Consider the following 23,788-nt stretch of genomic DNA (forward strand, 5'->3'; position numbering starts at 1 on the left):
ATATTTTGGAGATTAAACCTTTGTCAGAGGTATCATTGGCAAATATGTTTTCCCATACACTTGGTTGTCTTTTTATTTTAATACTGTTCTCTTTAGCCATGCAGAAGCTTCTCATTTTGATGAGATCCCATTTGTTTATTCTTTCCTTTATATTTCTTACTCTAGGGGACATATCAATAAAAATGTTGCTGCATGAAATATCTGAGATTTTCCTGCCAATGTTCTCCTCTAGGACTTTAATGATGTCACGGCTTATATTTAAGTCTTTTATTCACCTTGAATTTATTTTGGTGTATGGTGTAAGTTGGTGCTCAAGTTTCATTTTTTTGCATGTAGCTGTCCAGTTCTCCCAACACCATTTGCTGAAGAAGTTATTTTTACCTCATTTTATGTTGCTGCCCCCTTTGTCGAATATTAGTTGCCCGTAGAGACTTGAGTTTATTTCTGAGCTCTCTGTTCTGTTCCATTGGTCTATGTGCCTGTTTTTATGCCAGTACTAGGCTGTTTTGATTACAGTGGCCTTGTAATATACTTTGATATCAGGTATTGTGACCCCTCCTACTTTGTTCTTCTTTCTCAGAATTGCAGCAGCTATTTGGGGTTGTTTATAGTTCCATATAAGTTTTTGAAGTGGTTGTTCTATGTCTGTGAAATATGCCATTGGTACTTTAATAGGTATTGCATTGAATCTGTAAATTGCTTTGGGTAGTATGGACATTTTGATGATGTTAATTCTTCTAATCCGTGAACATGGTATATGTTTCCATTTGTTTGTGTCTTCCTTGATTTACTTCTTCAGTGTTGTGTAGTTTTCTGCTTACAGGTCTTTTACCTCCTTGGTTAGGTTTATCCCCAGATATTTTATTTTTGTTTTTGCTATATCGAATGGGATTTTTTTCTTGATTTCTGCTTCTGCTGTTTCATTGTTAGTATACAAAAATGCCTTTGATTTCTGGATATTGACTTTGTAACCCACTGTTTTGCCAAATTCCTTTATTAGTTTGAGAAGTTTTTTGGTAGAGGCTATAGAATTTTCCATGCACACTATCATGGCATCTGCAAACAGTGACAGTTTTGTCTCCTCCTTTCTGATTTGGATGCCTTTTATTTCCTTTTCTTATCTGATCACTGTGGCTAAAACTTCCAATACTATATTGAATAGAAGTGGTGAAAGTGGACAGCCTTGCCTTGTTCCTGATCTTAGTGGAAAAGGTCTTAGTTTTTGCCCACTGAGTATGATATTGGCTTTAGGTCTCTCATATATGGCCTTTATTATGTTGAGGAATGCTCCCTCTATTCCCACTTTGCTGAGTGCCTTTATCATAAATGGGTGTTGTACATTATCAAAAGCTTTTTCCACATCTATTGATATGATCATGTGGTTTTTGTCTTTGCTTTTGTTTATGTGATGTATTACATTTAGTGATTTGCAAATGTTGAACCATCCTTGCATCCCTGGGATGAATCCACTTGGTCAGGGTGTATGATCTTTTTGATGTATTGTTGGGTGTGATTTGCCAATATTTTGTTGAGGATTTTAGCGTCTATGTTCATCAGTGATACTGGCCTGAAGTTTTCTTTCTTTGTTGTGTCTGTATCTGGTTTTGGAAGTAGGATGGTGCTGGCTTCATAAAAAGAGTTTGAGAGTTTTCCATCATTTTGGGCTTTTTGGAATAGTCTGTGAGGAATAGGGGTTAGCTCTTCCTTAAAAGCTTTGTAGAATTCTCCTGTGAAACCATCTAGTCCAGGGCTTTTGTGTGATACAAGTTTTTTGATTACTGCTTCAATTTCATTTGCTGTTACCAGTCTATTCAGGTTTTCTGCTTCTTTTTCATTGAGTTTTGGAAGATTATTTTTTCTAGAAATTTGTCCATTTCACCTAGGTTTTCAAATTTCTTGGCATACCATTCTTCATAGTAATTTCTTACAATCTCTTTCATTTCTATGGTATCAGTTGTAATCTCTCCTCTTTCGTTTCTGATTGTGTTTATTTGTGTCCTCTCTCTTCTTGTTTTGATGAGCCTACTTAAAGACTTGTCTATTTTGTTTATCTTTTCAAAAAAAGCAGCTCCTGGATTCATTGATCCTTAGAATTGTGCTTTTAGACTATATGTCATTTAATTCTGCTCTGATCTTGGTTATTTCCTTCCTTCTACTTGCTCTGGGCTGTCTTTGTTGTTGTTGCTCGAGTTCTTGAAGGCATAGGGTTAGGTTGTTTGTTTCAAATGTTTCTGTCTTCTTTAGGTAAGCCTGTATTGCTATGAACTTCCCTCTCAGGACTACCTTCACTGTGTCCCATAGGTTTTGGGTTGTTGTGAGCTCATTTTCATTTGTTTCCAGAAACTTTTGGATTTCTTCCCTAATTTCATTCTTGACCCATTCATTGTTGAATAACATGCTATTCAATCTCCATGAATTAGAGTGTTTGGGTTCTTTTTTTTCCTTTGGGGGTTGGTTTCCAGTTTCAGTCCCTTGTGGTCAGAGAAAATGCTCAGTATGGTTTCAATTTTCTTGAATTTGTTGAGTCTCGTTTTGTGTCCTATCATGTGGTTTATCTTTGAAAATATTCCATGTGCATTTGAGAAGAATGTGTATTTAGCTTTGGGATGAAGAGCTCTCTCAATATATAACAGCTAAGCCCATTTCATCTAGGGCATTGTTCAATGCCACAATATCTTTGTTGATATTTTGTTTGGAAGATCTGTCCATTCTTGACAGTGGGGTATTAAAATCCGCTACTATATTTATGTTGCTGTCAATATCTTTCTTGAAATCCTTTAAGATTTTCTTTATATATTTGGGTGCTCCTATGTTGGGTGCATATATATTTACAATGTTTATGTCTTCTTGGTGGATTCTTCCCTTGAGTATTATGAAGTGACCTTCTGGGTCTCTCTATATGGCCCTCTTTTTTGAAGTCTATTTCGTCTGATATGAGTATTGCTACCCCGGCTTTTTTTCTTGTCCATTTGCTTGGAAAATCTGTTTCCAGCCCTTCACTTTCAGTCTGTGGTGGTCTTTCATCCTGAGGTGGGTCTCTTGTAGACAGCATATGTGTGGGTCATGCTTTCTTATCCATTCAGCTATTCTATGTCTTTTGATTGGAACATTTAATCCATTTACATTTAAGGTTATTATTGATAGGTACTTATTCATTGCCATTTTTGTACCTGTGTTTTTCTCCGTCTTTCTTTACCTTCCTTAAAGCAATGCTTTTAGCATCTCTTGCAGAGCTGGTTTGGTGGAGGTGTATTCTTTTAGACTTCTTTTTTTCTTGGAAACTCTTTATTTGGCCTTCTATCTTGATTCAGAGACTTGCTGGGTAAAGTATTCTTGGTTGCAGGCCTCTGGTTCTCATTACTTGGAATACTTTTTGTCATTCTCTTCTTGCTTGGATTGTTTCCATTGATAATTCAGTAGTTAACCTTACTGAGGCTTCCTTGTATGTTACTTCCTTTTTTCTCCCTTGCTGCCTTTAAGATTCTTTCTTTATCTTGGAATTTTGCCATTTTAATGATGATATGTCTTGAAGTGGGCATCTTTGGGTTCCTCTGGGTTGGAACTCTCTGTGATTCCTGGATTTGTGTGACTTTTTCTCTCATCAAACTAGGGAAGTTTTCCCTCATTATTTTTTCAAATAGGTTTTCTATCCCTTTTTCTTCTCCTTCTCCTTCTGGTATCCCTATTATATGGATACTATTACGTTTCATATTGTTTTGCATTTCTCTTAATCCCTCTTCATTCTTTCTGAGCCTCTTTTCCTTTTCTTGCTCTTTCTGTGAGTTTTTTCTGCTTCGTCCTCTGATTTTTAACGTAGTCAGGTCCTAAAAGTCGTTTCAGCAACCAGAAATCTGGCTATCACCTTAGGTTTCTCTTTTATTTTTTCCCCTGCATCCAAGAAGTCTTCAAGCCCTGTTGATTCTACTTAAATATGCCTTCATTTTTTTTCTTTATTTCTATTTTCATGGCCACTACCTTTTGACTTGGCTTGATTCCTATTACCTTCTGTCAATTACTACACTAGCTTTTAACTGACTTTTCTGGTACTACCCATTCACTTTACCTCCTGTTTGGGAGTTTATCCTATACCTTGTCTCTACAATAATATTATTAAAATGTAATTACTGTCCTGTCAATTCCACCTTAAAGTCCTATAATGGTGCCCATTTGCCTTCAAGTGCTGCCATCTCGTAGCTCTGTACTTCTGTTCAGCCTATTCCCTCTGCTCCGCACACCATCCCCACTTTTCCCTTCTCCTCTTCCTTGGCCAATAGAAAGAGCATCAAGTTAATTAATTTAGATATAAGTGAATGAACATTTGAATAATTGTTCTATACTCAATAAAAATAAAAATATTTTGATATGAATTTTTTAATTATTGAAAATTTTGAAATAATGAAAAGATCGGGATAGTTTTGGCAAGCATGCAAGTACTAAAATAATAGTTTAAGAAAGTATGACTTGATTGTCCCTTTCTAAAAATCATTTTTTTACTGTATAATAAGACCTTTAAAAATCTACATTTGACCTAGTATTTCCAATTCTAAGGATTTGTGCTAAGAAAATAACTAAGCATTAAATATGCAGTTAAAGATTATACCCTTGAATATAAATCTTCATATTCAAGAATATTGCAGAATTTTTTATATTCATTAGGAAACATTTAGAAATATGTTTAAGAAGAATACACTAATTACTTAAAAATTAAAATATGTAATAAGCTCATATATTTTATACTAGTTAGAAATCATGTCTTCCAAAACATGGCATCACAAATATTCATAATGCAATTTTAAATAAAAAATCTGATTTTTTTACTTTATAAAATACATATCTATGTATAGACATGAAAGAAACAATAAAAAATAAAAATAAAATGAGCCAAATTAAAAGAGAAAAGAAAGAAACTAGAAAACAAATAAAGTAAATATTATTTTTGATAGAATTTGTGATGACTTCAATTGATTTTATACTTTTTTACAGGCATTAGAGATGTGGGTTAGATGAATTGACAGAGCACAGAGGATTTCTAGGGCAGTAAAAATACTCTGTATGGTACTATAATGGTGGTTACATGTGTTTATACATTATCCAACCCTATGGCATGTACATTATCCAAACCTATGGCATGTACAGCACCAAGAGTGAACTCTAATGTCTATGTAGACTATAGACATTGAGGTGATTGTCATGTGTCCATGTAGGTTCATCAATTCTAACAAAAATAAAAATATGGTGGAGGACATTGATAATGTGAAGGCTGTGCATGTGTTGGGGAAGGGAGTGTAAGGGAAATCTCGGAACCTTCCCCTAAATTTTTGCTGTGAACCTAAAGTTACTGTAAAGAATTAAGTCTTTAGAAAATATATTTTCTATATTCTTTTCTGTATGTAGCCTTTGGAGACAGATGGTTGGGATTCAGGTTCACATCCCAGTTCCATTTCTTTCTGTGTGACTGTGAGCAAGTCACATAATCTCCATAAAGCTCCTTTATTCTCATCCTTAAATTTAAAAAAAAACATAGAATCATGGGCAAAATAATTAAAACACTTCAATGTCTATGTAATAAAAGTCATATAAAGATCTCAGCATAGTGTCTGACACATATAAGCACTCAAAGAAAACTATTGTTGAAGTTATTATTAAACATATAGCTATTATTATCAATGTAAAACTGTTACAAATAGTTTTTCCTATTCAAAAATACTTTTTAGAGAGCAGTAGTTTATTTGTCTCCTTTTGTAAGTTAGATACTTAAGGTTTCTTGGTGTTCCTGTTGACATTGTATGGCACTATGGGTGTGTAACTGACCCGGGTTTTTAGTTGCCTATATAAAAGAGACATTATTGATGAGGTCTTCTGGATGTAATGATCAGTGTTTTGTTGAAATTCATCTGCTCTAAGCTTTTTTCTGGCTTTAATTTTAACATTTGATCTGAGTCATAAGTCACTCAGTAGAACATCTTAAGCAGTTGGCTTCATGCCCATGTTCTCTGAAGGTCCTCAAATTGACATTGGAAGAATGAGTTTCTTTCCATTAAGGACTTTGGTTATGTATAAGTAGAAGAAGTCACAGTAGAAGATAGTTTGTGCTACTCCAGACACCACTTCAATTTGGTCACAGAAATTCTCAGTCTTATAGTGCCTTATCTGGTGAGGCAGGAAGAGTGCCCTATACAGCCCAAGAAAAAACAGCAAGTGAGTAGTAATGGTCTCCAGCCTCTCCAGTCTTGCTGGTCATGAAGACCTGGGGTGGGATGGCCACCAATTCCAGGTAGAGAAAGTTAAGAGGATCTCTAGGGAATTACAGTGAAACTATAATTATCAAGGATAAAGAACCCAATGAATGGAACCAGAGGAAACTCCAGGAGGAATGTATCATTCTCACTGTTAAACGTTTTCCCAAATCTCCCATAGATCATGTACACTGACATAGGCACAGAGGAAAAAAACCACCTTCACAACTGTGTTGAAGACAGAGATGACATTGACGAACAAGTCCAGGTACTTGGTGGTGAAAACGACTACAGAAAGGATCTGGCTTTTCCCCAGTGATGTCTTTTTAGAACTTGGTCTTCTAGGTCTTCCCCAGGAGCATGGCCAGGAGGTGGCTTAGTCTGTCAAGGATACAGAACACAATCCTGGTCCAGCCAGCAGACCCAATGCCCATGCACAGCCAATTCTTGGAAAACTTTCTGGTAGGCAAGGAGGCTGCCACATTTTGGCATAGGCTGTGGGTCCCGTGCAACCCTGTCCATAACTCCAAGCTCTGCACTCTGTGTTCTCAGCTGGTACAAATATTTCTTATTTGTTATAATTATAAAAGCAAAACAAGATTGATAATTAAATGTGAGGTCTGACAGTCAGGGAAGAACGCCTGTTTGTCAATCCTCATTTAGGGCCCAAGTAAAGCTCTGTGAGGGCAAGACAGGTAGATAACTGCATAGTGACATCCCAATAATAGGGAGAATATATTTCTGAAGAAAATGGAGTTTTGCCTCCTAAGGAGCAAACAATGAAAGCAAATGAGCACCCAGTTCAGAAATATAAACTTCAAAATATAGAGGAAATGGTGTCCATCGAGGATGCAAATTCCAGTGTCCCTAGGATAGCCCAACCTGAGCATAGCAGGTCTCAGCACAACTCTTGAAGTATGCTGGGAGTAACGAGCTGTATGTGTTATCTATTGCTATGTAACAAATTGCCCCAAGACTTAGCACACTAAAATAATACACATTTATTATCTTGCAGTATCTCTGGGTCAGGAATTTGGTTATGTTTAGCTGGGTTCTCTAACAAGGCTCTAGTCATTTCAAGGCTTGACCCGAAAGGACATGCTCCTAGCTCACTCTCAGGTTCTTGGCAAGATTCATTTCACTGTGAGTTACTGGACTAAAACACAGTCTCTCCCAAGCTGTTACCCAGAGATTTCCCTTGGTTCTTTGCCATATGAACATCTTCGCTGAGCATCTCACAATGTGGCAGCTTGTTTCATCAAAGTAAGAAAGTGAGAAGTCAAGAGAACAGCAGCAAGAAAGAGAGTTTTAGCAAGATGAACGTCAACATTGTTTTATAATGTAATTATTGAAATGGTACCCGTCACTTGAGCTATATTTTATGCCTCAGAGGCAAGTCACTAAATCCAAACTATACTCAAGGGGAGGATACTGTATGAAGGCATGGATACCAAAAGGGGTGTGTGTGTGTGTGGTATGGAGCTAGTTCACTGGAAGTCATGTCTTAAGCAACCCATCCCAAGAGCCCAGGTAGTGGGCAACCACAACAGCTACCTAAACTGATACAACAAAGGAATTATTTGTTAAATGCTGCTATGTGAACAAGCTAAGTATTTATGTTAATGTAGATTTTTATCTCTCTACTTTTGCCAAATTAAAATTTTAAAATGATTTAGAGTAAGTGTTTATAGACTGTTCACTTACCTAATAGACTATTAGGGATAAAAGTGTAGAGGGCAAGTCTAGCCCTTATTAAAGTCTCAGAGAGGTAATAGATAAAAGTAATTTTTTTAAGATTGTTTTTATTTTTTAAAGATTTTATTTATTTATTTTTAGACAAAGGGGAAGAGAGGGAGAGAAACATCAACATATGGTTGACTCTCGCAAGCCCTCAACCAGGGACCTCTGGCATGTGCCCAGGCGTGTGCCCTGACTGGGAATCAACTGGTGACCCTTTGGTTTGCAGGCCAGCACTCAATCCACTGAGCCACACCAGCCAGGGCTAGATATAGGTAATTTTTATATATGAGAAAAGTTGACCAGATGGCATTCAGAAGTTCCTAGAAAGAATTAAGGATGTAGTAACCAAGATATTGACAAGGGTTCTCACAGCTACACAGAAAATACTCGCTCCCAAAGACTGTAAGTTCAGTAGTGTTGGAAGCCTTTATTTATGCAGAATCAGTGGGGCTGCTGGGGAGGGAGTTGTCAGTCTTTCAGTCATTCCAAACAAACCCCCACATTCTTCCTAAAGATAGGGACATGCTATTGTCAGTTGTATACCTGGAGAGAACAGGTCTGAATTTGACCTTTAGCTTTGCCACTCACAGGCTGTGAGACCACTTAGAAAGTTATTTAGCCTCTGTGAGTTTAGGTGAATCCCTCTGAAATGAATGCAAAGGGCACAGTGCCAAGCATGGTCCACCTGACGTAATACATGGTAGATAAGAATGACAATTAGTGCCGGGTTTAAGAGCATGGGATTTGATGTCAGGTAAGTTGACATACCAGGTGTCAAATTTTAGTTTTGCTACTCACTGTCTGTGAAACAGACAAAAAAAGTACAATGTATTTTACTTTGATTTTTTTTCTTAAATGGATATAGTATCTATTTTAGAAGGTTATTTTGAAAATAAAATAAATATTGTATAACTGTATAATAGTCATTTAGCCATTAGCCCGGTGCCTGACACATGTCAAATCTTTTAAAAACTGTGGCCAGTCTTCAAAGACTGAGTGAAACCAAATTAACTTGATGTAGAATTTTCATGATGTTTCTTAATGAATTATAAAGGACAGAGAATTCATAATTAATGATGAATTGGAGGTTAGCCAAAGAGCAAAATGATGTTCCTGAGTATAATTGAGGAAATGATTCTGCAAGCTTAGAGAAGTTAATAGTGAAGAAATGAGAAAAAAAAGGACAGTCAAAAGCATGGTTCACTGAAGTTAAGGAGCTGAGTATTTAATAACAACATAGCTAGTAAATGAGCCTTTGAAGGTCAATGCTACTTCTCAATACCTTCCATTTATGGGTTGCCTCCCACACAAAGATGCTAAACAAAGATGCTGAACAAAGATACAGAAATGCTGATTAAATGGATCTTGTGTCACTTCAGGTTGACTAGAGATAATGCAGTTGTTCTAGGAAGACTATTAGATTGGCATCTCTTATACCGTATTTTCTTTAAATATTTGTACATCTTTTTTTAATGGGAACTGAGAAGAAACTGATTTTTTTAAACTAACACAAACTGTATATAAAAACAGTCACTAACTTCACTAGCCTCAGAAGGAGGGGAATGAAAAGATCCAAAATATTTATTATATTTTCTGTAGTTTTCTAAAGTTTCTTTTGCAATTTTCTAAATGAGACAATATATTGAGAGGCAAATTACAGGGTTTAACATTTAGATAATTAAACTAAGCCACTCATTCCTGGTAAGCAAAACAACATGCATTATTGATTAAGAACTCAGCCGACAGCAAGCTCATGTGTGATTCACAAAAGTCCTTAGCACAGATAGGTTGACACCAGTGAGGAGTGAAACCAATTTACATTTTGCCAATTTATTCCAGTGATGTTTTAGTTCCCCCTTTAGATCTGCATCCTCGGTAGATACCCAGCTTGCCTTCCCATTAATTTGACTCTGAATTCTACTCTAAAATCTGTGGGTTGTTGAAACAGGATGAAAAAATATTCCAGGGTTGTGAGTCTTCTAGGGAGAACAGTTCTGAAGACAACACTTCATAGGAAATTCCTGCCACTGGATTATCAAAAAGTGCTGCAGGGTAAACGGCAGGAAGGCAATGGAAAGGCAGCCACTTTTATGGTAACCACACTAATTAGGCTTGATCAGCTGCCCTTCCACTGAGCACTGAGACTGAATCCGCTGACTTTGTGGTGTTCTCTTTTTTTCTCCTTGAAGCATTCCCTTAGCGGAGTAGAATGAGCCTCCCAACTAAAGGAAAAATGTTGCTCATTCCTCAGACCATGTGCCCTCAGGTTGACAGTGGTTATTCAGAACACTTTGAATTCCGGAGGTGGTGATGGGGTGGGAACAAGAGGTTTGACATGACTCTCTGTGATGAAGGATTGTTACCAGAAAATATGCTAAGCTGGGAAGGCAATACATCAGTACATACATTTTCCTCTTATGCTCTTCCAAATATTTGTTAAAAATTTGAATTTATTCCTTGGAGGCTGAAGTCTCTACAGTCTACTCCTATGAATTAATTTGGCCCCCTAGTTTCAGTGACTGCTGGATGCTTGGGGGAGATTCAGGTTCAAAGATTTTGCACTAATCTGCTGCCAACAGTAGAATGTCTTCTTAAAATTGGGAAGGAATGTGGTAAGGAAATGACACTAGAAACACGGTTCACACTTCTCTGAACTGTATTATTATCAGTCTCCTCTGAGCGGAGGTTGCTCCTGAACAGTATATTGCTGTTCAGGGAAATTAGCTTTTAAAAAAATGGAAAAAAAAAAGATATTACTATTGGTTGTACAAAAGAGGAAAGGGACATGGAAGGTCAATTCCATCATCCCATTTTATTCTATTGGAGCATAATAGTGTTTATTTTCCATGGTCCTTTCGGACTCAGTTTTTAAAAATTCATATATGAAAGAACCTTCTGCCTAACTCATAAAAATATGAGTTCATATAATTTTGCTCCACTTTGAGTCATTAGCTAACCATGCTACTCTCACCCTGTGACCTGTATTGGGGAATAACTGACAGAGGGAGCACCAAGAACTCCATAAGCATTTTGGGTTCTTGATTGACATGGTTATGAGTAGACTCAGCAATACTTGACCTTTCTTTGTGAACTAAGTTCAGATCTATTGAAAGTGATTTTTTTCATTCTTTTCACCTTTTGATATCATCAAGGCTGGGGCAAGGTGCTGTGAATATGAAACATACAGGGTCTCTTTGCTTTCCAGCAAGCCTCTTACAGGAATAAGAGAAGTTGGGTACCCAGAAACTCCATTCTAAGAGATAATTTCCTGTCAGACAGTGGTTTTGTGATTTCTCTTCCATTGTGGGCAACTAAGGTTCTTTTGGAATTAAGCAAAATTCTCTACTTGCTGCCTTTCTGGGTGGAGCTGCTTGAGGATTCGGTTTCTCATTTTCTTTGTAGTACACTTCCATCCAGCTATTCCCATCCAGTACACCACTGCCAACTCTGTGGATTTCCTCCTACCCATCTCCCTCTCATACTGCCATTACTCATTCGTCTTCTCTTACTCCCCCACCACTGCTCCTCCCTCTGCTCTGGGAGGGAGTCTGAGGTTGACCAAAGTTGCTCATTAATCATTCCTTTGTGAGATCCCCTCATACTAGTGGCCGAGCTCAGAGCTCTTTAGTTCCCTGGTTTTATGAGAAGATGAGTCATTCCTTCACCTGACCACATAGACCCCAAGCCCTCTCCTGGGGACATAGCCAAGAGAGTTACTTTAAAAGCATCTGTTTGGACATGCCCTTTGTGATCCTAGGTCCCTTAACCAAATGGAGAGGGGTACTACTCAGCTCATCTTAAATAACTCATAACGACTCACTTCTTTTTTCTAAACTAAACATTTAAATCCCTCAATGAGGGGAGGGTTTCTGTTTTAGCATCACAAAATTATTATGGGGAAATCATGGTCCTCGACCCAAATAAATCTGTGGCAGATTATACTTGACCAGATGACCCCAAAAGAGACCCCCGCCCCACTCTTTTTAAAAATCATACCATTTTTATGAAGAAGGAGATTCTAGCTACTTTCTCCCTCCAACTAATCAGGCGGTGACTTGTTCATAGCCAATAAAATGGATGGAAGTGACAACGAATGATTTCTAAGGCTAAGTCATAAAAGACAATAGTGATGCCTTATTTGATGGAATGCTAATTCTTGACATCTTCTTGCACCGTGTAAGCTATCTGATAACCCTGGGGTTTTCATGCTGTTAGAAAGTCCAGTAGCCTGTGCATAAAGAACCCTTGAAGAGACTATGAGCCTTCATAAGGCGGGGAAGGTGCTCATCCAGCCTACAGCTCTTTTAGTTCTAGTCAAAGTTTGTCTACAACCACAAAAACACCCACCATGCCAGAAATGCCTGTCTGAACCCTTCCAGAATTTCCAAAACATAGAGACTGTGATAAATAAGAAAATGATTATTGTTATTTTAAGACCCTAATTTATAGACTGGTTTATTATATGGCTAACTGGAACAACTGGTTTATTATAAGAGCTGACTGGAACAACACCTATGTTAGTCAGCTCAGGCTGCCATAACGAAACAGCACGAGTTGGAACACTTAAACAACAGAAACTTATTTTCTCAGTTAGAGGCTAAAATTCTAAGATCACATTTCTGGCCAGTTTTGTTCCAGGTGAGGGTTTTATTTCTAACTTGCAAATGGCTACTATCTTGTTATGTCCTCACATGGCCTTTCCTCAGTGAGTATGTATGTGTGAGAGAGAGGGAGAGAGAGAGAGAGAGAGAGAGAAGCCACTCTAGCTCCTGGCATCTCTTCTCATAAGAATAAAAATCCATATATGATTAGAGCCTTGCCCTTATCACTTCCTTTAACCTTAATTACTTCTTTAGAGAGCTCATCTCTAAATATAGCCACATTGGAGGTTAAGGCTTCCTCACTCGAATTTTGGGAGTACACATTCAGGCCATAACAATGTCTGAGTTCATTATAGTTCTACTGCTATAAAACACGCTCAATCTGAGCTACTAATTTAATTTCTCTGGATCTCAGATTTCCTTTGTATAAACATAGAAATAGTAATCCGACCTCATCAGATTCTTCTGAGGACTAAATGAGAATAAGCATGTAACTATTTTATTTATCTCTAGAGAGGGGGATGACAGGCCCTAGGCCTTTTCAGTCAGCCATCACCACTGCCTTCTGTGTCTGACTACAGAGGGTCCCTGGGACATCCTACTATGACCAAACCAAGCTCTTACTTCTGTTGAGCTAGCCAATGGTCAAAGAATTTTTAAAAAATCATCAATTTATTAAAAATATACAATATAGTAATAACAGCAAGGAGCTCAGAAAAGAAAAGAACAAACCATGATTCTGCCCTCAAGGAACTTACCCTATGCTGGGAAAGGCAGCCCCATGAGCAAATACAAGGTGGAGCAAAAGTAGGTTTCCAGTTGTAAATATGCAAAAGAGAGTTAATTCTGATATCATTATTTATCAACTGTATTATTTTTATACAAACAACCGCAAACCTACTCCTCCTGCCTTACCCTGTATTTACATTTCAATTTGGCAGGTGCTTAATGAAAAGTGATATCTATCATAGAACTCAGTGACTCAGGTCACTGTCTTATCTAATCTTCACCAAAGTCAAGAAAACTGAAGCTCAGAGAGATTGAGATCTCCTTGCCCCAAATTGCACAGCTTACAAGTGGCCAAAACAGAACCTGATTCCACGTAATGTTATCAGAATCTGTGTTTTTATACTATATGCTGAAAGAAAAAACTTCTAACCAGGAATCCTTTGCCCAGCAAAGCTGTCCCTCAAGAATGGAGAAGAAAGATTTTTCCAAAACAAACAAAAGCTGAGGGAGTTCATCGCAGCTAGACCTGTCTTATAAGAAATTCTAAAAGGAGTGATTCAAGATAAAATAAAATAACACCAGTTAGTAATATGAAAACATATTGAAATATAAAATACACTGGTAGGTAAGTATATAGTCACATTCAGAATACTCTATTATTGATTATAGTGGTTTCTTAATTATTTAACTCTAACATAGATTAAAGGACAAAAGTATTAAAAGTAATTGTAGCAAAACAATTCATTAATGGATACACAGTATAAAAAGAAATAAACTGTGACAGCAAAAAAATGCTTGGGGGTAAAGTTTTTGTATGTGATTAAAGTTAAATTGTTATCAGATTGAAACAGACTATTATAACTATAAGATGATTTATGTAAACCTCATGGTAGACAAAAAGCAGAAATCTTTCTCTCCCTCTCTCTCTATATATATCCATATATATATGGATATGTATATATATATATATACATATACATCCAGCCATGTGATATGAAAAATAGAGGTATTTATTGAAGAAGATACAAGGTATAGCAAATATTGTACATGGGAAAATGATGCCTCAGTCCCCTTCCAAGGTAGGCACCTTGGGGCCCCACATAGTTCTCCCAATCACCATCAGCTGCCCTGTCATTATTTTCCTGAATCTCACTGGCAGCCTGAAATCTCTTCTCTTTCAATATTGATTTTAGTTTTGGGAAAAGCCAGAGTTATCAGGGTGTCAACTCTGGGCTGTAGTGGGGGTTGAGTCACCTGGGAGATTTGATGTTTCTCAAAGAAAACTCTGCACAAGACGTGATGTATGAGAGGGCAAGACCCCAAGATCTGTCCAAAAAAGTCCAGTCATTGTTAATATAACAACATCAATGTAACCTGGTAGCCAAGGAGAGTGACCTGGAATGCACATATGTGAACAATGATGACTTCACCATAGTAGTGGGGGCAGCAGATGCCACTGAGTGAACATGTTACGGTGTGGCCATCACATCAAAATGACTCAGCCAGTAGAGCAGTGGATCTGCATCAGATTTTGTATTACGCTTGAACATTTCTCCATGGAAACTATTTGGATGATTCAAAAGGCCACAACTATGTACAACTGGGGACTGGCAACTTTATCACAAAAACATACCCACTCATCCATCACCTTTTGTGCAGAGTTTTTGGAAAAACATCAAATCACCCAGGTGACTCAACCCCCCTACAGCCCAGATTTGTCAGCCAGGGATTTCTGGGTTTTCCCAAAACTAAAATTACCTTTGAAAAGCAAGAGATTTCAGACTGATGATGAGATTCAGGAAAATACAACAGGGTAGCCAATGGTGATTGAGAGAACTGTGTGAGGTCCCAAGGTACCCACTTCAAAGGGGATTGAGGTGTTATTGTCTTATGTACAATGTTTATTGAGTCTTCTTCAATAAATTTCTCTATTTTTCATATTGCATGGCTGGATACTTTGTGGACATACCTCGATATATCACAGAAACTGGAAATAAAATACCTAGCAATACATTTAACTAAGGAGGTAAAAGACCTGTACCCTGAACATTATAAGACATTGATGAAAGAAATTGAAGAAGATACAAATAAATAGAAAGATATCCCATGATCGTGGATCAGAAGAAATAGTATTTTTAAAATGTTCATGCTACTCAAAGTAATCTCTACAGATTCAGTAAAATTTCTACCAACATTCCATGGCAGTTTTCACAGAAATATAAATAAGAATCCTAAAACTGATATATAATCACACACACATACACACATATCCTGGTAGAAGGAAGGTAGCTCATAATTAGTCTCATTTCACACTTATTAAATAACAGTCAGGAAATATTTAACTTCTGGGTAGCTAAGTCTGGCAAATGGAGAGATGCTATTTATACCCTAAATTTTTCCCAGGAAGGGTTTAATAAATTGCAAAAAGAACTTTTGACCACATCATTCCAATAGAGTATGCAAACAAAATATTTTAGTGTTACTCAACAACCAAACAATAGATGGCTAATGCCTTATGTAAACTGGAGTTATCAGTGTTTAGACATTCTATTTAGTACCCATGGTCAAATAAGGAAAAATAAAACTTTAAAAAGAAGCAATAGTTAAGAGAATGAAAAGACAAGCAAAAGACTAGGTAAAAAACATTTTCAAAAGACACCTGATAAAAGAATGCTACCCAAAATATACAAAGAACCCTTAAAGGTAAACAGTAAGAAAACAGCCAACCCCATTTAAAAATGGGCAAAAGATCTGAACAGACCCCCTCATAGATGACATACAAAGAGAAATAAGCATATGAAAAGATACCCAATGCTTTGTTATTAGAGACTTAGAAGTTAAAACGATGAGATACCAGTTTAAATTTATTAAAAGGGTTAAAATCCAAAATACTGATGATGCCCGATGCTGAAGAGGAAGTGAAACAACAGAAACTCTCATTCATGTTCATGTTCTCATTCAACTCTCATTCATGCATTCATGTGGGAATGCAAAATAGTACAGCTACTCTAGAAGACAGTTTGGTAGTTTCTTGCATAATTTGCATACCATAAAATCCAACAATCACAAATGAGTTGAAAACTTACATCTGCACCAAAACCTGTACTCAAATATTTATACCGACTCTATTCCAAATTGTTCAAACTCAGAAACAACTAATAAGTCCTTCAATAGGTCACTAGTTAGACAAACTGTTGTTATACCTAAGTGATGGAATATTATTCAGCTCTAAAAAGAACCGAGCCATGAAAAGACATGGAGGAAACTTCAATATATATTGCTAAGCAAAAGAAGTCAAAGTGAAAAAGTTTCTAGCTGCATGCTTTCAACAATATGACACTCTGGAAGGGACAAAACTATGGGAACAAAAAGAGATAAGGGGTTTCCAGGAGGAAGGGACAAAGAGGCAGGGCACAGAGAATTTTTAGGGCAGTGAAAATACTGTGTATGACACTGCGGTGCTGGATATATGTCATTATATATTTTTCGGGACCCATAGAAGTCACACCAAGAGTGAACCCTGATGTAAACAATGGACTTCAGATGATAATCTTGTTGTCGATGGAGGTTAATCAGCTAACATATTATATTTTCCACTGCAGTGAGTGATGTTTATAGTAGGGTTGGCTGTGCATGTGGGGCACTGGGTGAGTGATGTCCTTTCCACTCAATTTTGCAGTGAACCTAACACTGCATTAATGAAGTCTATCTTTTAAATAGAAGAAGAAGCAGTCCCAACACCATTCCTAATTACTCTGTTCATGCCTATGGCTAACTTCTGGGAAGGAAGATGCATGCCTATCAGTATCAGTCCCACACACCGACGAAAAAAGAGAGCATCATTTTGTGACCACAAGGTGTTTTTATTTCCTTTTCCCCAAAAGGGCATTCTAAATTTGTGTTTTCAATCTTTTCAAAAGGCTCACATCTCTCTTTATTTAAGTTAGGTGTTCAGAACACTCTCTCTGAGAGCCCTATTATCTAGCGGATCATGGGGGAGGGAGGCAGAGAAGAGTAAAGATAGACCCGTGAACGAGTGGGGTTGCCAACAGATTGCCAGTTTGATCCAGACCATTCACTTCAGAATGAGCTGAAAACCACACAGCCTTTGGTTGTGATGGCGTCACTTTGAGTCTGTTTTATGGAGGAGTAGTCTAGCTAGAATTCTGTGGCCACAAACACATTTGTTTTCTTGGGGTGGAGGTGGAAGAAAATGCCAGGAGAAAATGATCTTTTAAATGTGGAAGATTATATATATGAGTATATAACAATATACTCCTACATATACTTAATGTGTGGTTGGAAATATTTGTATGACCAGATCTATCTTTATGGTTTCATTGTCTCTCTGTCATTCCTTTAAAAAAATAAAGCATTTAAGAAAATTACATAGAAAGGGAAAAGGCTACTTACTATAGAGATTCATGTTCTATGTTGAAATGTGTTTACTAGGAGTGCTTCAATGTTGAATTAATTTCTATTCTAAGAAATAATAATAAATTCTCAAACTGCTTTCTCCTCTGGACAGCAAAATTGTATAGAGAGGTTTGAGGGCAGAACTATGTTCAGCGCCAGGCTCACTGACTTTTCTGTTCTGATAGGTACATGTATATCCACCCATTCACGTGGCACGGAGCACATAATTCTGGCTTTGGGCTCTCTGAGCTGTTCAGGCTTCTCCATGTGATCTTTCAGTAGTTGTGGGAATTCTTAAAAATGTCAAAAGAAAAGGCTCCTGAGGCTACAATCTCCATTAGTTCTAAGAGAGAATAAAAAGTGGGTTGTCCTCAGATCTAAGCTCTCTCTCACAGTTTGGTAACCATACTTGAATGTGAATGGAATATCAAACAGCGCTATGGGTACATTATTAAACACAGACTAGGCCCTGACCAGAAGCCTCCAGACTGAGCCTTTGCTCTGTGTAGATTTCCTTTCTCAGGTCTGCCCAGAAGGGTTACTGGGACAGGGACACTGATCCCCTGGTACCCGATTGTGTTGTGTTCGGGCTGGCTTCCCTACCTTTCTCCTGCCTTCCTTAGTACTATGTGCTGAGTGAGATTAACTGACTGTTTTGCTTCAAAATTCAGGAAACCCCAGGAATTGTATGATCAAGAGGTGTCAAACCGGTTCAATTTCCCTCGCAAGCCAGTAACCTCTGATGTGTAAAGCACATGGCTAGTCAACAGTAGATCTCAAAAGCTGATACCACACAGCTTCTTCAGACGCTGCTGTATTTTTATTCTGGGTCTGTTGCTGGTTTTCACAAAGCATGAATGGGAAAATAACAAGGAAAAAATAGTCTAATAAAATACTGTAGTGGGGTGGTCTGTATGAGAACCAGAACAGGGAAAATCAGAAATGGCACACACTCGCCTCAGATGCCGTGTCTGTAGCGGGCAGGTCAGCATGTTCTCTTTCAAGGGCAAAGATAAGGGGCCAGCTGTGGAGAACAGAAAGGCTTTCAAATTTAAGAAGATTTAAAGAAGGTCCAATAGGCTGTTGGAGAAATATAGGAACCATGTAGTAAAGGAGATAGGTCCAGAGCCTCCTTGCTCCATTTCCAGCTTTCTTTTATCAGAAGAAATAATTTCTTCCCCAAACATTTCTGCACTAAAATCAAGTTTCATTCTCATTGGCTATGGGGAGAGCAATATCTTTGATCTTCAGCTTACTGAAGCTGCTGCCTACTGTTCTACTTCAAAGTGTGTTTTATGACTTAAGGGCATTTTAATGACGAGTTCTCCAAAGTCCAGTTGTGTGTAAGGAGCCGTGTAGCTCATCAGGAGATAGAATACTGGAATTATAAGAAAAGTGCTATAAGAAAAGAACAGCCATGAATGGTAGAGAATAGCTTTCCAAACATTTATACTGGCTTTGTAAGGGTACAAGCTTCTATATTTTGGTCCTTCTTATTTTCACGTTAGCTGTTTAGAAATCAAGTTACACCCTCAAAAAAGAAAAAAGAGAAAAAGAAAGAAGAAAGAGTTGGTTTGAAAGGTTTTCATTCTAAAGAGTGTGTGAAAATGTGGCTTATTATAATTTCCTTTGTGTTCATCTAACATGTGAAATGTCCACAATGTGGTAGAAGTTGTTTAGGTCAAGAAAGGGTATCTCCGGTTATGGTATGTAATTTACAGACAAGTCACCAAACCTGTACATTTGGAGCCATGAAAGAAAATACAGGTACTTTCTTTACCTGTGTGGAGGAAGAAGACATTTTATTAGGTATGGAAGAAGGAAGAACACTTACTGTATTCATCTTCACAATTGCAAATAGAAGAGCTAACCATCAACGAAGCCCCAAATTGAAGGAAAGAGAACATGTTCTAACAAGAAAAGTTCATGGCAGGCAAATAATTAAGGTCTAAGTTGTGAAGCCTTTAAGCCAACTTAAGCAATTTGGCAATAGATATAAAATTCAAAAACACATAGAAGGAAAAATTTTAGGTTTTCAGAAGATTGAAGGTTTAATGATTGGTATATGTGGTCAAGTGTTCAAAACAAATTAAATGATGGTTGATGCCTTGTGGTGATATCAACTATCCACATGGTGAGCAAAAGTAAGAAATTTCAGCCACCAAAGTTAATCTTTTGCTTAGTTTCACTGAATATTAATATTTTTATATTCACTTTTTTCTTTTTTTCTACATACCCTGCCATGAACAACTGACCTCCTTTGTCTGCTGCAAACAAGCTGAAGACATCGGGATGTCCCATCCCTAAATACTGTCTCTTCAAGAGCAATAACTCTCTCTCACAAAGCCACAATATCACATTCACACCTTAGTATCTAATACGGATAAATTAATTTTGCATATTAAACAGATCATATTTAAAATTCTCCGGTTCTAATATATATATTAATATATATATATATTGCTGATTTTTACCTTCATTCCAGGATCCAGTCAAAGACAACTCATTGCATTTCACAGTCACATCTTTTTTGTCTCTAATCTGTATCAGTTCACTTGCTATTTTTTTCTTAAATGACATTGTAATTCTTAAAGAATCCAGGCCAGTTGTTTCTAGAATGTATCACAATCTGGATTCATTGATTTATTTTCTCGTGTTTAAGTTAAGGTTACATATTTTTGACAAAAACACTACATAGGTGGGTTAATGTTCTTCCTATTGCTTTACATTCATTTCTCATAATGGCCACCTGTTCTCTGTTGGCGAGGCTGCATTTGGGTCGTTAATTAAGCTGGATCTCTCTCTTGTAAAAGTGTCTTGTGTTTCTTTATACATAATCAATGAATAATCAGAGGTATAGGACTTTGAGAGCATGCAAATTTCCTTTTCTGCTGTGGTAGACAGACCTCTATACACTCCTCGCCCCCATTCCCACAGATGACAATGTCCTAAACCCTGGAAGCTGTGGAAGAATAGGGTAGGTTTAGGGATGGATAAGGGGAATGAAGGTAGCAGATAGAATTAAGTTTACGAACCAGCTGGCCTGAATATTGGGAAATTACCCTGCATTATCCAGGTGGGCCCAATGCAATCACAAGTGTCCTTAAAGGTAGACAATAGAAGTAAGAAGAACCAGAAGGTGATGTGATTTAGGAAGGATGGTCAGAGACGTGCTGCTTGCTGGTCAATGCTGCTTGCTCTGAAGACAGAGAAAGAGAGCCTGAAACCAAAGAGTGCCGTTCTCTTCGGGGAACTGGAAATGATAAGGAACCATTTACCCTCATGGCTCCCGGGAGGAATGCAGGTCTGCTGATACCTTCATTTGTGCTCAGCAAGTCCAGTGTCCGACTTCTAACCAACAAAACTGTAAGTTAAGAAATTTGTGTTGTGTTAAGTCCCTAAGTTGTTGGTAATTTGTTGAGACAGCAATACAAAACTAATACACCCCCTAAAATTACATCTAATCATTTCAGTGTGCATTGATGGTCGTTGCCTGAAAATCCTTACCCTGGCGATTGTAAATGGAGGCATTTACAAACCTATCGGTCTTCTTTTATTAGCTGGTAATCTGAAAAAACACAGCTTCCCCTCCTCTTTCCTTTTTCTTTTGAGTATTGTTATAGATTCACAGATAACTTTTTAAAAATTCAGTGTTTATGCCCTAGTTGATGTGGGTCTGTGGATTAAGTGCCCACCTGTGAACCGAAGGATTGCCGGTTGGATTCCCATTTAGGGCACCTGCCTGGGTTGCAGGCCAGAAGCCCAGCAGGGGGTGTGTGAGAAGCAACCACACATTGATGTTTCTTTACCTCTCTTTCTCACTCCCTTCCCTCTGTCTAAAAATAAATAAATAAAATCTTTTTTTAAGAACCTTTTTAAAAAGATTTTATTTATTTATCTTTAGAGGGGAAGGGAAAGAAGAGAGGGAGAGAAATATCAATGTATGGGTGCCTCTTGTGTGTCCCTTACTGGGGAAGTGGCCTACAACTCAGGCATGTGCCCTGACTGGGAATTGAACTGAGATCCTCTGGTTCACAGGCCCGCGCCCAATCCACTGAGCTACACCAGCCAGGGCAAATCTTTTATTTTAAAAAATTCAGTGTTATAATCTATTACTTTCATCATTTTTCCGTTTTCTAATTGTCCCAAATTTGACTAATGGTAGCTGCTTCAAGCTGACTCCTATGCCCATCTGGCATAGCCTGCTTCTTTCTAGATTACAATGTTTAGAGTTGACTTTAGCCCTTCTATTTGGTCCTAAAGCTGCAATCCACCATTTAAATAAGAATCCCTGGTTTAATGGACAATAGTATTTAGAAACCTTGGTGATAAGAGGACTAATTTTTATTCACCCACTGTTACCTGAGTTTAGTTTCAGTTTTAGCAGGCGGTTGAACATTTTTTTATAGTTTAAGAAACATTTGTTCTTTTTCTGTGAACTGTTCATGTAATTTGCCCATTTTCTTTGTATTAGCTTGTTCTTTTTTTTCTCATTTTGAGTTCTTTGTATAATAGGAAAAATAGCCTTTGATTTGTGAAACATATTGCAGTTGTTTTCTTCCAAATTTTAAGATTTTTTGACATTTTACAAAATAAACCTTTTCTTTAATGTAGGAGGACTTATTCATCCTTTTAAAAGTTGCAACTGGATTTTGAGTTATAGTCAGAAAAGCTTTCTTCACATCCAGCTTATAAAGAAATTCACTCATGTTTCATTCTAGTACTAATATGTCAGTTTTTACATTTAGATCTCTTATCTATTTGGAGTAAGGTGGGAGTCCAAAATTAATAATTTTTCACTTGTTTTGAGAACATTTGTTGTAAATTCCATCATTTTCCCCCAGCCATTTAATATGTCTTCTTTATCACTCACTAAATTTCTGCATGCTTTGGGGTCTGTATTTAGACTTCCTCTTGTGTTCTATTGGCTGATCTGTCCATTCATCCACCAGTACCATACAACTTTAGAATTTTGAGAATATGCTTTATGTATTAGTTCTAGTTAACCCTTATTGTTTTTTTTGTTGTTGTTTTGGGGGTTTCCTATCATATATACATGTTTGCCTGTTTTTATATGAATGTTAGAATTGTCTGTAGTCTAGCTCCAAGAAAACTTTTTAGTGTGTTTACTGGGACGACATTAAATTTATATAGTGATTAGGGACAATTGAAACGTAGATGATGGGTATATGTCCTATTAAAGATGAAGTGTGGTTTTTATTCAACTTATTCTTCTTACACATTTTTGTACATTTGTTAGGTTTATTAAGAGTATTTATCTGCTTGCTTTCCACCATGAATATTCTTTTCTCACTGTAGTTAGTTTTGGTACTTTCCAGTCTTTGTGCATCTGTTTCAGTGGTTTCAGTCTTCTATGCACATTAGAGGCATCTGGAGGACGTAACACTCTTAGGCCCCAGCGATTGGTATATCCACAGCCGAGCAAATCGGGGTCTCTGGGTGTGAGGCCACAGCATCAGTGCTCATAGAGGACCTCATGTGATTTCAATGTATGAGAGAAATGGAGAATCACTGACAGACTTGGGTGGAAGAAGGTTCCTTACAGGGGTGTCCAACCCATGGCCCATGGGCTGCATGGTCCAGGATGGCTACGAACACAGCCCAGCACAAAATCATAAACTTACTTAAAACTATGTTTGCTCATCAGTTTTTGTTAGTGTGTATTTAATGCATGGCCCAAAACAACTCTTCTTCCAGTGTGGCCCAAAGACACCAAGAGGTTGGACACCCTGGCATGACTGGTTTGATATGAATGGAAACAAGTGTTTTATTTAAAGTCCCTATTATTTTGTTTATTAAATACTTTTGAACTTCAAGTACAGGTTTCTGCCTTTCCCCCCCTACCCATCCCCCCACCCCAGCCATCCCCACCTACCTCCCCTGTTTCCACCCCTCCTTCTTTTTGTCCATATGTCCTTTATAGTTGTTCCTATAAACCCTTCACCCATTATTAGTGATGTGTTTTCATTTGGTTCATATATATTTGTCATTGTTATACATTCATTGTGGATTTGGGTTCTTAGTGTTAAGAACCCAAATCCACAA

General features: G+C 37.5%; 1 pseudogene; it reads right to left on the reverse strand.

The window, feature by feature from the left end:
* Positions 1–5,990: 5,990 nt before the first annotated feature.
* LOC118975321 (ER lumen protein-retaining receptor 3-like) overlaps positions 5,991–23,788 on the reverse strand; it is a 102,609-nt pseudogene continuing 84,811 nt past the window's right edge.

This window comes from Sturnira hondurensis, unplaced genomic scaffold (genome assembly GCF_014824575.4).
Source record: "Sturnira hondurensis isolate 20B ecotype Veracruz unplaced genomic scaffold, ASM1482457v3 Scaffold0001509, whole genome shotgun sequence".
Classification (NCBI taxonomy): domain Eukaryota; kingdom Metazoa; phylum Chordata; class Mammalia; order Chiroptera; family Phyllostomidae; genus Sturnira; species Sturnira hondurensis.